Source organism: Manihot esculenta, chromosome 18 (genome assembly GCF_001659605.2).
Source record: "Manihot esculenta cultivar AM560-2 chromosome 18, M.esculenta_v8, whole genome shotgun sequence".
Lineage (NCBI taxonomy): Eukaryota > Viridiplantae > Streptophyta > Magnoliopsida > Malpighiales > Euphorbiaceae > Manihot > Manihot esculenta.
In genome coordinates, this window is record NC_035178.2 from 22,184,533 (window position 1) to 22,199,087 (window position 14,555).

The window sequence follows — 14,555 nt, forward strand, 5'->3', positions numbered from 1 at the left end:
TTCTGCCACTTTGGAAGAACTCAGGTTCGGCAACCGAAGGCACTTTCGGCCGCCGAACCTGCCTATGGTGGCATGTTTTGGCTGTCGAACCCTGCCCCCGAAAGTTGGACTTTCGGCTCTGGAGGGGAGTTTCGGCCGCCGAAGGTGCCGCCGAACATGCATGAGTTTCGGCTCTGGAACCACTTTCGGCCGCTGAAGGTGCCGCCGAAAGTGGCTGAGTTTTGGCTCTGGAGGGACTTTCGGCCGCCGAACCTGCCGCCGAAAGTGCCCTGTTCAGCCTTCCTTTGCATGTTTTCTATGATTATTTTTGGATGTTCTAGGGAGTTTTTGGGGAATTGTTTAGAGTCATTTTAGTGTATGTTTGGTCCCTCATTTGAGTCCACCTGTGTAGGTTCGGGCCTGAGGAACCAAGGACCCCAGCAGTGAGCTAGCTGCTTCAGAGTCAGCCTGAGGTGAGTAGAATGAATCTTTATGTATCAAATTAAATCAGTTTTGAGCATGATCATGCATCATGAATATCATGTTATTTACTAGGTTATTTGCATTAGAATCCACGAATATGTTGCATTGCATATTATGATGTTGGTGTGGATGGATGTTGGATGACCCATTAGTCCTCGATATGATGTGATATGATGTGATATGATGTGGAAAGACCAGATGTGGCCTACACTACGCCCCTGGCACGATGTAAGAGAAAGTCCGGATGTGGCCTGCACTACGCCCTCGGCATAATTGGATATGTTATGATATGTTATGTGTAAGAGAAAGACCAGATGTGGTCTGCACTACGCCCCTGGCATGATTGGATTATGTAGAGGGCTATTGGTGACAAGTCCATCCTTGATGTGATTTGTCTGTGATGTGATGCATTCCATGAAAGCATATGTTTTAAATTTAATATTATTCTATTCTGCTCACTGGGCTTTAGTAGCTCACCCCTTTTCCTTAATCTCCAGGTTTGCAGGTTCGGGGATAGACCAGGGAGTCTTCCAGGTTGAAGTTATGTCTATGTAATAGTTAGAGTGGACATATATTGTAATAGTTAGAGTGGACATATATTGTAAAATGATTTTATGTAATGTAATGTAAGGAATGCTTTAAGGTTTAGTATTGTGCTTGGCCCGAATAGTAATGTTATTTCCCTTGTACATGATCTTTTAATGAAATGCTTTTATGATGAGAAATGACAGTCCAAGCTTGATGTATGTTATGATAACCCACTAGAGCATTTAATGAGGGCTTTAGTCTGGGGTTTTATGTTTATGATGTTAGTGCATGCACAGGTCAGGCTTGGAATATGGAAGGTTTTTAAATTTTTATGAAAATATATGATCATGTATGGGATGTTTTCAGGTATATGACAGGTATAGGAGGCTTGCTACGGGTCCCGGCGGCCTTAAGCCGATTTGGATCCTAGCGCCGGTAGCGGTCCAAATTTCGGGTTGTTACAACATATATGGTAATTGTGTTCCATAATCATATCAGTCTTTACAAAATATCATTATGACCAATACCTTATATAAAAGTTCTTCTAGGAACTTAACTCTTTCAGCTTATGTTCGTGGAACTAGCATGCTCACAAAATCAAAAACAACAAAATTCTCATCCTTTTGCTATAAAACACCATAAACCAAATCCATAAACAAAGTTGCTATCTGTTTTATCATTTCCAACAAAAAAGCCGAAAAAATTAAGGATATTCAAATTTAAACTAGTCCTCTTTTATCTTTCTCTTCTTCTTCAATTTTTCTATTCCTTTCTCCTTCATTTCATCAAGCTGTCTCTTTGTAATACAAGGTTTGTCTATCCATCCCAATCCTATAGGTATGGATCCAAGATTAGATGAGGTTGTACCAACAAGACCCTCATCAATTAGACTGATTTTCAAGTTGACTCCCACCATCACTGTGTATACGTTTGCTTGCTGTAATTACAAGCCTTTTAGATTCCATTGATGTCTGTTCAAATAATTTCAAATAATTAAAGTCAATAATTTAATACATTAAAGTTAAATGTAAATTAGACAAATAAAAATGAGCCGGAATTTATAAAATTGCGTAATCTTGTAAGTCTTGCTACAATTATCTTCATCAATATATACACCCATTCCTTGACTTTCTATATCTTTTATTTTTATTTTTATTTTTTTGCTTTAGACCTCTGGTATTATTAATGTATATGTGGTTTAAATAATAATAAATTAAACGTAATACTATAAAATTTAAAAATAAATAAACATACAGTGTATATGGTATGCATTAGGTGTGATAGTTAAGAGGGTTGCACATTGAAGTATTGTTGTGATGACTTGGGAATGGTTGTGATGCACTATCCCCTTGGCCAAATCTTGTATTCCTTCTTTCTACCAATTTTTTTAGCCTGAATCTCTGAGAATTAGATGCATAATTTGAGGCATTCTGTGCACTAAAAGAATAGAGGTGTGTCCATGTATGGCCTTCTCTTGATAGAAGGAATATGTGATGCCTCTGTTATATGAACATTCCCTTTATATTTTCTCTTGGTATGTCCAATTTGCTTACAAATACTACATGTGATAATATTTCCATGTCTATCAATCTTTTCACTCTTTGGCAACTTTCTTGGCTCATCTTTACTCTTCACTCTCTTCTTCTTTAGACTTCTTGGTAGCCTTTTATATTGATGAGATTCAACTACTATGTAGTCATCATTGTTTCAAAATTGTTTGTCTCTGATAGGTTGAATTAAATACTTGTAACTCTTCAAGTACGAATCTCTATGATACCAAAGAGATATATGCTTCATAGGATCTTGAGAATCATACAATGATGCACAAATTATATGAGGATATGGGATTCCAGTTAAATCCCTTACCCTACATGTGCAAACTTATTTTTCTAGAAATATTGTATGTTTTTTCTTTTCATTTATCTCATACTCATCGTCTCTACTGACATGCATAATACATTGACTATTAAACTTCATATTTTCCTCATATTTCTTCATTCTTTCGCGATGGAACTCATTAATCCATTTTTGTGCACTTCTGGAATTAGACACATTCTATTCATTACTTGAATTCTAACCAACTCAATCATAGTGATTATATATTTATCCCTTGCATCCTTAATCCATGAGTTAAAGGTCTCAGAAACATCGTTGTCCACCATATCACACTTTTTCCAGCTACTGAAATACGTCTTCATGCAAGCTTGTGTTGCATAATGCAATAAATCTTCAACTGCCTCTTTACCATGAGTAGCAACTCTCTTCAAGTTATCTTTGAACTGCTCCTTATATGTGCTCCAAATAAAAGCAAAGAAATTTTTCTTTAATTCAACCCCTTCATCTTTTGCTCCAATTAGCATAAATGTGCCTAGCATAAAATCTATGCTCTGCTAGTAGAAGTACATCTTGTACTTCAAGTAGTAGTCCCTGCAATTTTAATAAATATATTAATTGAGTTACTACATGTAGCATATGTAAATATGTAAACAAATAGACATTCATTTACCTTCTAGATATCTAAGGCTAATGTAACGACCCGAAAACCGGACCGCTACCGGCGCTAGAATTCAGATCGACTTAAGATCGCCGAAACCCGTAGCAAGCTACTATACATCCTGTGTACCTATTAAAATTCCATACATGATCATACATATTCACGAAAACTTAAACATTCCATGAAACCAAGCTCAACCTGTACATGTATCATATTGAAAACATAAAACCCATACTAGAGCCCTCATTAAATGCTCTAGTATGGTTAACATCACATGCCTCAAGCTTGGTCCAAACATAACTCATAATTAAAAACTTTTACATAATGATCATGTTAACAGGGATTACAAAGGTAAAGTAAACTAGTGCCAAACACAATTCTAATCCATTAAAATTTACATGTCCACACTATACTATGACAAGAACTATACCAGCTACTACGCCAACTTCCCGATGCTATCTTTGATCCTGCAAACCTGGGCTTAGGGGAAAGGGATAAGCTACAAAAGTCTAGTGAGCAGAACGTAAAAATAATTTAATAAACATATGCTCATATGAAATGCGTCACAGCACAAACAATTCATATCAAGATGGAATTGTCACCAATAACCCTCTATATAATCCAATGTGTCCGGCTCGCTTGAACATAACATAACATATCCATAATGCCAGGGGCGTAGAATGGGCAAGCCCTGGTCTTTCTCTTACATCGTGCTAGGGGCGTAGAATGGGCAATTCCTGGTCTTTCCGTATCATATTATATCATAACATATGGACTCAAATGAGGGACCAAACATAACTATTATATGACTCTAAAAAACTCTCCAAAAATTCCTTTAAACATACCAAAACATGCACATTAAACAAGTAAAGAAAGACTGGGCAGGGGACTTTCGGCGACAGGTTCGGCGGCCAAAGGTCCCTCATAGATCCGAAAGTCAGGGACTTTCGGGGACAGGTTCAGCGGCCTAAACTTCACACAGATCAAAAAGTCGGAGACTTTTGGGGGTGGGTTCAGCGGCCGAAACCCCATCATAGATCCGAAAGTCATGCTTTCGGGGGCAGGTTAGGCGGCCAAAAAGCTGCCTCCACAAGCAGGTTCGGCGGCCGAACCTAGATTCTCCAGCAAGGCAAAACCCGAATCTGCCCTATGCATACAGCCACCCAACTCTCCAATCCTCACACCTAACTCCTCAAAAGCATGCATACTCACTCAAACATGCATAAGGGACATAGAAACTAGTCTATTTCCCAACAAGTAACAACAAAAACACATAAGAGCAAACATTCATCATCAAAGCTAACACAAACCCTAAAACTTTTAGATCTAGCCATTTCATGCATTTTTAACCCTTACCCCTTCTTAAAACTTGATTAAAACATAAGAAAAACAAGGATCTAGGCTTACCTCTTGGAGATCTAAGGGTAGCAGCAACCCAAACTTGGAGATGAGAGAAAAACAATCTCCGGAGGTCCCCAAGGTTTAAAAACTTGGATTCAAGCTCAAATCTTCAAAAACAAGGTAAAACACATGAGTTTCTTAAGAGATTTGAAGGAAAAACACAAAAGCATCAAAGGGTGGCAAAGACTCACCTCTGCCCGAAAATGGAGAGAAAAACTCTCGTTTTTGGGCTAAAGGTCTCTTATAGGTGGCTGGATAAACCACCTTCGGGGGCTGAAAGAGGAGATCCCGCGGCGGCACCACTTTCGGCGGTCGAACTTAAAGTTCGACGGCCGAACCTGGTTTTTCCCCTCCAAAACTATTTTCTTCAAAAACTCTTTTCTTTCTTTCTTAAAACCTTAAAATTTTCAAAAATTCATTTAATAAAAACCTTATTTTACCCTTCTAAGGGGATTCCAGCTTCGGGAATTTCCGGATTCCAACGGGGATTCCATCGGAAGGTTGGAATTCCGACACTGGAGCTTTGCCGGGTATTACAGCTAATGTCAAACCATTTCCATCTTTTAAATCTAACTCTTGCACCAAGTTTTACAAGAACCATGTCCAATTCTATTTATCTTCTGTAAAACAGACAACCTATGCAATTGGAAACATATGGTTGTTTCCATCCTTGCCAATTGTATATAAAATTTGACCTTTGCATATCTCTTTCAAGAAGCAACCATCCATTCCTATTATCGGTCTACACCTTCCTAAACCATCTCCTTTTACATGTATCTAGACAAACAAACATCTTATGAAATAAATTGCTACCATTTTTCAAAGCCTCTTTGTTCCATTCCACTTTACAAATAGATCTTAGGTTACACATTTCAATTTCTGCTGCACATGACAGAATACAAGCATACTAAACCTTGTTACTATCATCTATTTCTCTTAAAAGAAGTTTCTTTGCCCTCTTACACATTGACACAGTCATATTAACTCTTAACTCCTCTTTTACTAAGTGTTTTAACTCCCTAATTTTTATGTCAAGTTTCTAATAGATCATTTTTTTAAACAATTAGCAAGGTATATTGAACTTGTCCTAGGATTTTTAAAAGCTCTATAATATATGTGTGCATTCTTCAATGTCTTAACAACAAGAGGATTATCTCTAGTTCTTTTACTAGCAAACACCTCAAATGGACAATTACCTTGACACTTAGCTCTAACCAGCTAGGATCATTCCATTTGAAAATGATTTTTGCCCCTCTTAAAATAGAATATTTAGCAATTGCCCTCCTAAATTCTACTGCATCTTCAAATTCCATTCCCAATCTAAAGGTAAGATTGTCACTGTCTGTATTAAATTTGGGTCTATTACTTGGTCTTCTAGTAACCTAGGACCATGACTAAAAGACTCATAGGAACTAGGACCATGACTTGATATGTACTCACTAGCATTGCTAATAGATTCATCATTAGAATTAGAACTATCAACCTTATTTCCATCATCTATAATTTCTTCATTGAAGGATAGATTACTATCAGAACTATAACAATTATGCTCTTCACTATCATGTACCATATCATCTCCATTTATTATCTTATACTCCTACACCCTCCTAACCTGCTCCTACATTACCTCAATCTACCCCTACACCCTCCTTGATCCCCATCTGCACCCTCTGATCTATTATAGCACCCCTTTTACTTTCTCTTACATTTATGCAGTCTACATTATTTTCATTAATCCCTTCACAACACATATTATCATTGAAAATAAAGTCCATGTAATCATAATTCATGAAAAAACTATTTGTGTTCCCATCCCTTTCTCATTTACAAATTTCTCACCTACATTGCTACCCTCAATATTATGACTTAGATCTAATGGGCTGAATACGTTGGATAGTGATAAAAATGACAGATATACAAGGTATATCCACCCATGTTTACTGCAAATGTGAATTTTTTAATTACATGCAAACAAAGAAATATTTTCACTAGTGATTTATCATCGTGATTAAGAACAATCCTTCTTCTAGAGGCTTAAAAGGTATTGCCATTCAAATTTTTTCCACATTGGTACTTTAATACATTATCAAATATATCTTTAATGTCTCAAATTCCTAGTTAATCAGGAACAAAACTATCCCTTATATATAGGTTACCACCTTCATACATAAGCTCCCCGCTCCTTTCTACAAATTTACTTTTACGGTGAAATACTAGACAGACCACATCTATAGATACCGCAAACAAAAGATAAAAAGAAAAAAAATCAAAATAAAAAATTAAAAATGGAAAAAAATTAGAATACTGAAATGGCATAAAATAATATCACTATCAACACAAATGTCTTCCATAAGCACACCACTTTCATTAAGAAAAAAAAAAACACAGCACTTTAGGAACCACCAACCTAATAACTTACATCGTAATAAAATTATACCTTATGCAATAATATTTATAGAAGAACGAATAAAAAATTACAATCTATTACTATTATATTGCAATTAAATCGCATATAACGAATAAAAAATTGCAATCTATTACTATTATATTGCAATTAAATCGCATATATTAACACATGCACTTAACATTTCAAGTAATATATCACACATTTGTACAAACAAGCTACTTACTAAGAGAAATAAATAACAATTTCTTGTCAAGATCTACTAAACTACACAGTAACCAAAGAAATCAAGAAGGTCAAGATCTTTTCAGAGTTTTTAGAGTATTAAAGATGCCTTAAGGTAGATCAAAGAGTTGTACAAATAAATTTGGAAATTTCTTTAGAATTTATTACCTAACAAAAGAGTCCTTTTAGTGGAAAAAATCCCACCCACATAATAAGAGGGTATAACAAGGCTTAACAATTTGGATTCATCCATCATTACTGTTTAGTTAAAGGCTTCTTTACCACAAGAAAGTGAAAATGTAGCTACGAGTTTTCTTCGATAAATAGTAGGTAATTTCATCGTTAGTATTTCACATGATTGGTAAGCAATCGATAATTTACTTTAGCAATCACTTTTTCTATGAATTGGTCAGTAAATTTCGTTGGTTTTTTTTTTTTTGTTTTCTTATAATTTGAACTAAAAAAATTGTTGAGGCTTATATTACTATTGCAAAATTTTTCAAGTGTTTAAAACAACCTTTTGCTAATTAAATAACCTAATTATAAAAATTTAAAATTTACATATTTTGTAGACCCCTATTTTTTGTATAGAGACACATGCACATATGAAACAATGAGGGTTTGATGATGATAATCACATCATGGTGCCAATACTCAAGACAACAAAAAGATATCTATATTATAGAAAAATAAAAAATAAAAAAATAATAAAACTAAATAAAAATAATTGATTTGAATAATAAAATTAATTAAATACTTGAATTAAAAAAAATAAAAAATAATTAAATTTAAAAGAATTTTGAATTAAAAAGGAAAAGAAGAAGAAAAAATTAAAATTAAAAGAAAAAAGAGGAGGATGCGGCCTCCCCCTCAAATTAATAATAATAATAACAATAACAATAATAACAATAGTTTATTTTCTTTCTTTTTTGTTTTTCTTCCTATTTAAACCTATTTTTCTCCCAAAAACCCTAATGAACAACTATTTTCTCTCCACTCTTCTTTGTGGCAGCCGCCTCTCACCCTAATTCACTAAATTTTCTCAATTTTACTCTAAGAAAGTTAAAAATAAGTTTCCTTCAAGTCTTTAATTTTGCTGAATTTTGCCTTTTTTTATTTATTTATTTCTTATTTTGTCCTTTTCGATTATAGTAAATTAGATTATGGTAAGAAAATTTAAAGAAAGAAAGATCTTCTTTTCTTAATTTTGTTACCTTGGCCAAATTGTACTTCTCATTGGGATGAGAAAGCTTTTTTCTTTGTTGGACTTATGGAGCATACGGTGAAAGTCCATTCGGACATGGAGACCTATTGGAGTGTCTTGAAGGCCCTTTGCAAAAGATAATGGGCCAAAAGCCTTGTAATAACTTAGATTTAGTTAGTGAATTTTAATATTTTTTGTTATGGGTATGTAAATTAATTCTTTTCTCCTCCCTCTTTTTTGTTTTTTTTATGGCCATTGAGATTAATTCTATTGTCTTCTCTCTTTTTTTTAGCTTAGCATTTAGACTTGGTTAATTCATTTCTCCTTTCCTTTTGTTGGATGGTTAGGCACCTCACCTAAAATGCAAGTAATTAAACTAGTAATTTAGATAACTCATTTGATAATTTAAAAGCAGCTTTGGTGTAATAGAGACATAGTTATATATGCTTGGGGGGATTTATGCTTTGGCATGCAAATAACTAAGTAGTATTGACATCAAAGTAAGATGACCATAAAATTAGACTTTAAGAGTGCATGCTAAAATCTTAGTAAGACATTTTTTGTTATATGCTAAATATGAACTTAGGAATTATGCATGATTAGGTTCCTTTCTTTAGTGCAAATTGATGAATGATATGAAATGAGTATAGAAACATGATTAATTAGGGCAGCTTAGTAATTCCTTCATATTAAATTAAAGTAGAAACTTGGCATACTTGGCATGCTTTGTAACGACCCGGAGACCGGACCGCTACCGGCGCTAGGATCCAGATCGGCTTAAGGCCGCCGGGACCCGTAGCAAGCCTGCTATGCATTCTGTAAACCTGATAAATCCCATACATGATCAACAATTTCCATAAGAAATTTGAAACTTTACATCTACCAAGCTTAACCTGTGCATGCACATTATCTCTGTAAACATAAAACCCCATACGAGAGCCCTCATCAAATGCTCTAGGTGGGTCATTATTCCATACATTAAGCTTGGTCCTCAACATATATCATTATAAAACATAATAATATACATATCATGTACAAAAGGATCTACCAGTCTAGGGCCAAGCACAATTCTATCATCAATGTACATTACATGACTTTACACTATTTTCAATACATGTCCACTACCACTATTACATAAGCTTTTCTCCTGTAGCTATCCCATGCTAACTCGGGCCCTGCAAACCTGGGGATTAAGGAGACGGGTGAGATACTAGAGCCCAGTGAGTAGAGTATGAATAAAATCAATAAAACATACCTCCATGAAATGCATCACATCACAAACAAGTCATATCAAGGATGAATTTGTCACCAATAGTCCTCATACATGTCACTAATGCCAGGGCGTAGCATGGGCTCCTGGTCTTTCTCATAACATAACAAATAACAAGAACACTATCATGCTAGTGGCATAGAATGGGCCTCTGGTCTTTCTCTTACATGGTGCCAGGGCGTAGCATGGGCCTCTGGACTTTCTCATATGCATGCTAGGGCGTAGAATGGGCCTCTGGACTTCCCTCAAGGACTAAAGGATCATCCAACATTCATCCACATCCATAACATATAATGCAATGCAACACATTCGTGAGTTCGAATGCAATACATCCTATATACAAATGGCATTTATGATGTGTGAGTCATGCTAAAACCTTTTATTTAATTGAAAACATAGTTCAGTTCTACTCACCTCTAGTAGACGCTGAAATACCTCTGAACCAGCTAACACTGAGGGCCTCCTTGGTTCCTCGGGTCCGAACCTACACAGGTGGACTCAAATGAGGTTCCGACATACTCTAACATAACTCTAAACATTCCCCCAAAAACCCCCTAAAACATCTCAAACATGCATGGAAAAACAAGCAAAGGAAGGTTGGACAGGGGTCTTTCGGCGGCACCTTCGGTGGCCGAACCCCTCTCCAGATCCGAAACTCATGCATTTTCGGCGGCACCTTCGACGGCCGAAAGTCCCTTCCAGATCCGAAAGTCCAAAATTTCGGGGGCGAGGTGTAATACCCGGCTAGACTCCGGTATCGAAATCCCTACCGTCCGGTGGGATCTCGAACGTCGGAAACCTCTAGAAGGGTAAGAACATGTTTTATAAAATGTTTTCATGTATTTTAATGTTTTAAGTATAAAAGAAAATGAGTTTTTACATGAAAATAGCATTGGAGGAAAACCCAGGTTCGGCCGCCGAAAGGCAAGTTCGGCCGCCGAACATGCATGCGTTTTGGAGGCACGTTAGGCCCCCGAAAGCATGAGTGAGGGAAGTCCAGGTTCGGCCGCCGAAAGTTAAGTTCGGCCGCCGAACATTTGCATGGATGCGGAGGCACATTCGGCCCCCGAACGTGGTCTGGCCAGCCACTATAAAAGGGTCCCTTAGCCGAAAACGGGCGAGCTTTTCCCCATTTTCGGCCAAGGTGAGCTTTCCGCCGTCCCTCACCCATTTTTTATGTTCTTCCTCTAAATCTTTCAAGATTTTCACTTGTTTTCCCTTGGTTTTGAAGATTTAAGCTTTTGAAACAAGTTTTGGAGCTTTGGGAACTCAGGAGCTCATTTTCGTGGATCTCCAAGTTTAGGTCGTCTCCCTCTCGATCTTCAAGAGGTAAGAGCCGATCTTAAGCTCCTTATGTGTTTTAAATAAGTTTTATGCAAGATCTATGGGTAGAAATGCATGTTAGAGTATATATATCGAGTTTATGGGTTTTGATGCTTTGATGAACAATGTAGCTTGTTTTTGTGTGTTTGAAGTGTTGTAGTTGGGGTATATGCTAGTTTGAGACCCCTAGGTGTAATGTATGATAAGAATGCATGTGGTATAGCAAGTTTTTGCATGATTTGAGCTTGGGAGGCGAAATGGGCATAAAAGAGCTGAGTTTCTGCCCTTCGGGAGAAGCTCAGGTTCGGCCGCCGAACCCCCTTTGTGGAGGCAGCATTCGGCTGCCGAAGTTGCCCCCGAAAAGAGACTTTCGTCTCTGTCTGGAACTTTCGGCCGCCGAAGGTGCCGCCGAAAGTGCCTGACTTTCGGATCTGTCCAGGACTTTCGGCCGCCGAAGGTGCCGCCGAAAGTGCCCTGTTCAGCCATTTCATGCATATTTCTATGTGATATTTTCCTGATGTTTTAGGGGGTTTTTGGGGAGTTTATTAGAGTTATGTTTATGTATGATTGGTCCCTCATTGGAGTCCACCCATGTAGGTTCGGACCCGAGGAACCGAGGACCTCAGCAGTGAGATAGCTGCTTCAGAGTCTGTAGAGCTTCAGCCAGAGGTGAGTGGAATGAACCTTAAGTTTTTAAATAAATGAAATATAACTTTTTGGAGCATGTTCATGCATCATATATGCCATGTGATATCTTAGGTTGTTTGCATTAGTATTCACGAATATGTTGCATTGCATAATATGATGTGGATGCGGATTGGCTATTGGATGATCCTCTAGTCCTCCTATGGTATGATATGATGATGATACGGTATGGATTGCCAGTGAGGCCCATTCTACGCCCCTGGCATATTGGAATGTTATGTTATGTTATGTATGTAAGAGAAAGACCAGTGAGGCCCATTCTACGCCCCTGGCACGATTGGGCTATGTTGAGGACTATAGGTGACAATACCATCCTTATGTGATATGTTTGTGATGTGTTGCATTTCATGGAAGCATGAAATTTTTAATATATGTTTTCTCCATTCTGCTCACTGGGCTTTATAGCTCACCCCTCTCCCCTAACCCCAGATGTGCAGGTATAGGGTAGACCAGGAGGTTAGCCAGAGTATGAAGTGATGTTATGTAATAGTTAGATTGTGGACATGAAAATTGTATTATGATGTAATGTAAAAGAGTTTTAAGTTATGTTATGTAAATTGGAATATTGAGGATAGAGTTGTGCTTGACCAATACTGATTGTTAATCCCACTTGTATGTACATGGTCTTTATGATATGAGATATGAGGTTATGTTTCAACCGAGCTTATGTATGATGAGATACCTCATTGGAGCATTTGATGAGGGCTCCAGTGGAGGTTTACGTTATGTTTATGTTTATGTACAGGTTGAGCTTGGTTGTCATATGAAAATGTTTACAGGTTTATGAGTATTGTTGATCATGTATGGGATTAAGCAGGATTACAGGTTATGTCAGGCTTGCTACGGTTCCCGGCGGCCTTATGCCGATCTGGATCCTAGCGCCGGTAGCGGTCCGGATTTCCGGGGCGTTACACGAGGTTTGGGGGCTGAAAGACCTTTCAGAGCCGAAAGTCACCCACCTTCGGCGGCATGTTCGGCGGCCGAAACTCCCTCCAGAGCCGAAAGTCCAAACCTTCGGGGGCGAGTTTAGGCGGCCAAAACAGCCTCCATAAGGGGTTCGGCGGCCGAACCTGAGTTCTCCAAGAAGGCAAAACTCGGGTCAAACATGCATATCCAGCCTCCAAAACCTTACCACACACTCTCAACATGCAACCAACCTCTCCTAACCATGCATATATCTTTATCCATGCATATAGGAGCTTAAAAACTAGTTCAAACTCTCCAAACACCATCAAAGCACCTCATATAGCATATGATCAACATATACTCCAACTTTTAGATCCACTCTACACATGCCATAAAACTCTCTTAAACCCTTTCAAACATGCTTAAAACATAAGGGGAGGTGAGGATCTATGCTTACCTCTTAAAGATCGAGAGGATTGATGGTCCTAACTCAAAGCTGTAGAGGAAAATGATCCAAAATCTCCAAGTCTTTCACCTTTGCCTTCTTTTGCTCAAAACTTCAAAAACCAAGTTAAAAACTCATTAAAGCTTGCATGGTTGGGAAGAACAAGATGAAAACAACCAAAGGAGGACAAAAACCTACCTTTGCATGAAAAGAGAGTGAAAACACACTCCATTTCCGGTCAAAGGGGCTTTTATAGGTGGCCAACCGACTCCCCTTCGGTGGCCAAAGCTGTATGCAAACCTCCACCACCTTCGGCAGCCGAAGTGGGGATTCGGGGGCAGCAAAAGCATGCAACTTTCGGCAGCCGAACTTCACTTTCGGCGGCCGAACCTGGCAATGGCCTCCTTGGTCTTTTCCTTTTCAAAACTCAATTTTCTTAATCAAAACCATAAAATCATGTAAAAACACATTTTGAAAAGCCTCTATTTTACCCCTCAGGAAGGCTCCAACTTCCCTGAATCCCAGATTCCAACGGAGATTCCGCCGGAAAGTAGAAATTCCGATGCCGGGTATTACATGCTTAGTCCTTCATAAATTTGTACATGTGTTTATAGTATTTTATCTCCAGAAAGGATCAGCGACTTGGTAAGCAGAACATGAGTAGAAGTCTCTTTGGTACATTCTAGAAACATCTTTCATTCTCAAAATAAATTCTTTAGAACAAAAAAAAAAGAAAAAAGAAGGAAAAAGAAGGAAAAGAAAAGAAGGCTTACTGAGCTAAAAATCTGAAAGGGCAGCTTTAAGCAAAAGTTTAAAAAAAAATGAAAAACCAAAAAAAAAAAGAAAGAAGAAAAAGATAAAGAAAAACTAGTTGAGTTGAAAACCCGAAAGGGTGACTCAAGAAAAGTTAGAGTAGAAAAAGAAAAAATCCACTTAGTTGAAAACCTAAAAGGAAGGCTCAAGAAAGTCTAAGAACTTAAGAGTATAGATAATATGAAGGACAGGTTGAAGATCCATCATGTTCTGCTAATTTTTCATTTCAAGATTTTGTCCTACAATCTAGTCCTGAGCTTTGGGTGAGTATCTTTTATAAGAATAGTGCACAGTGAGTAAAAGATGTGAAGCAGAAAAAGTGCTAAAAGAAAGTATTGTTGGTTCAAATTTTGAATTTGCATCATGTTTTCCAAA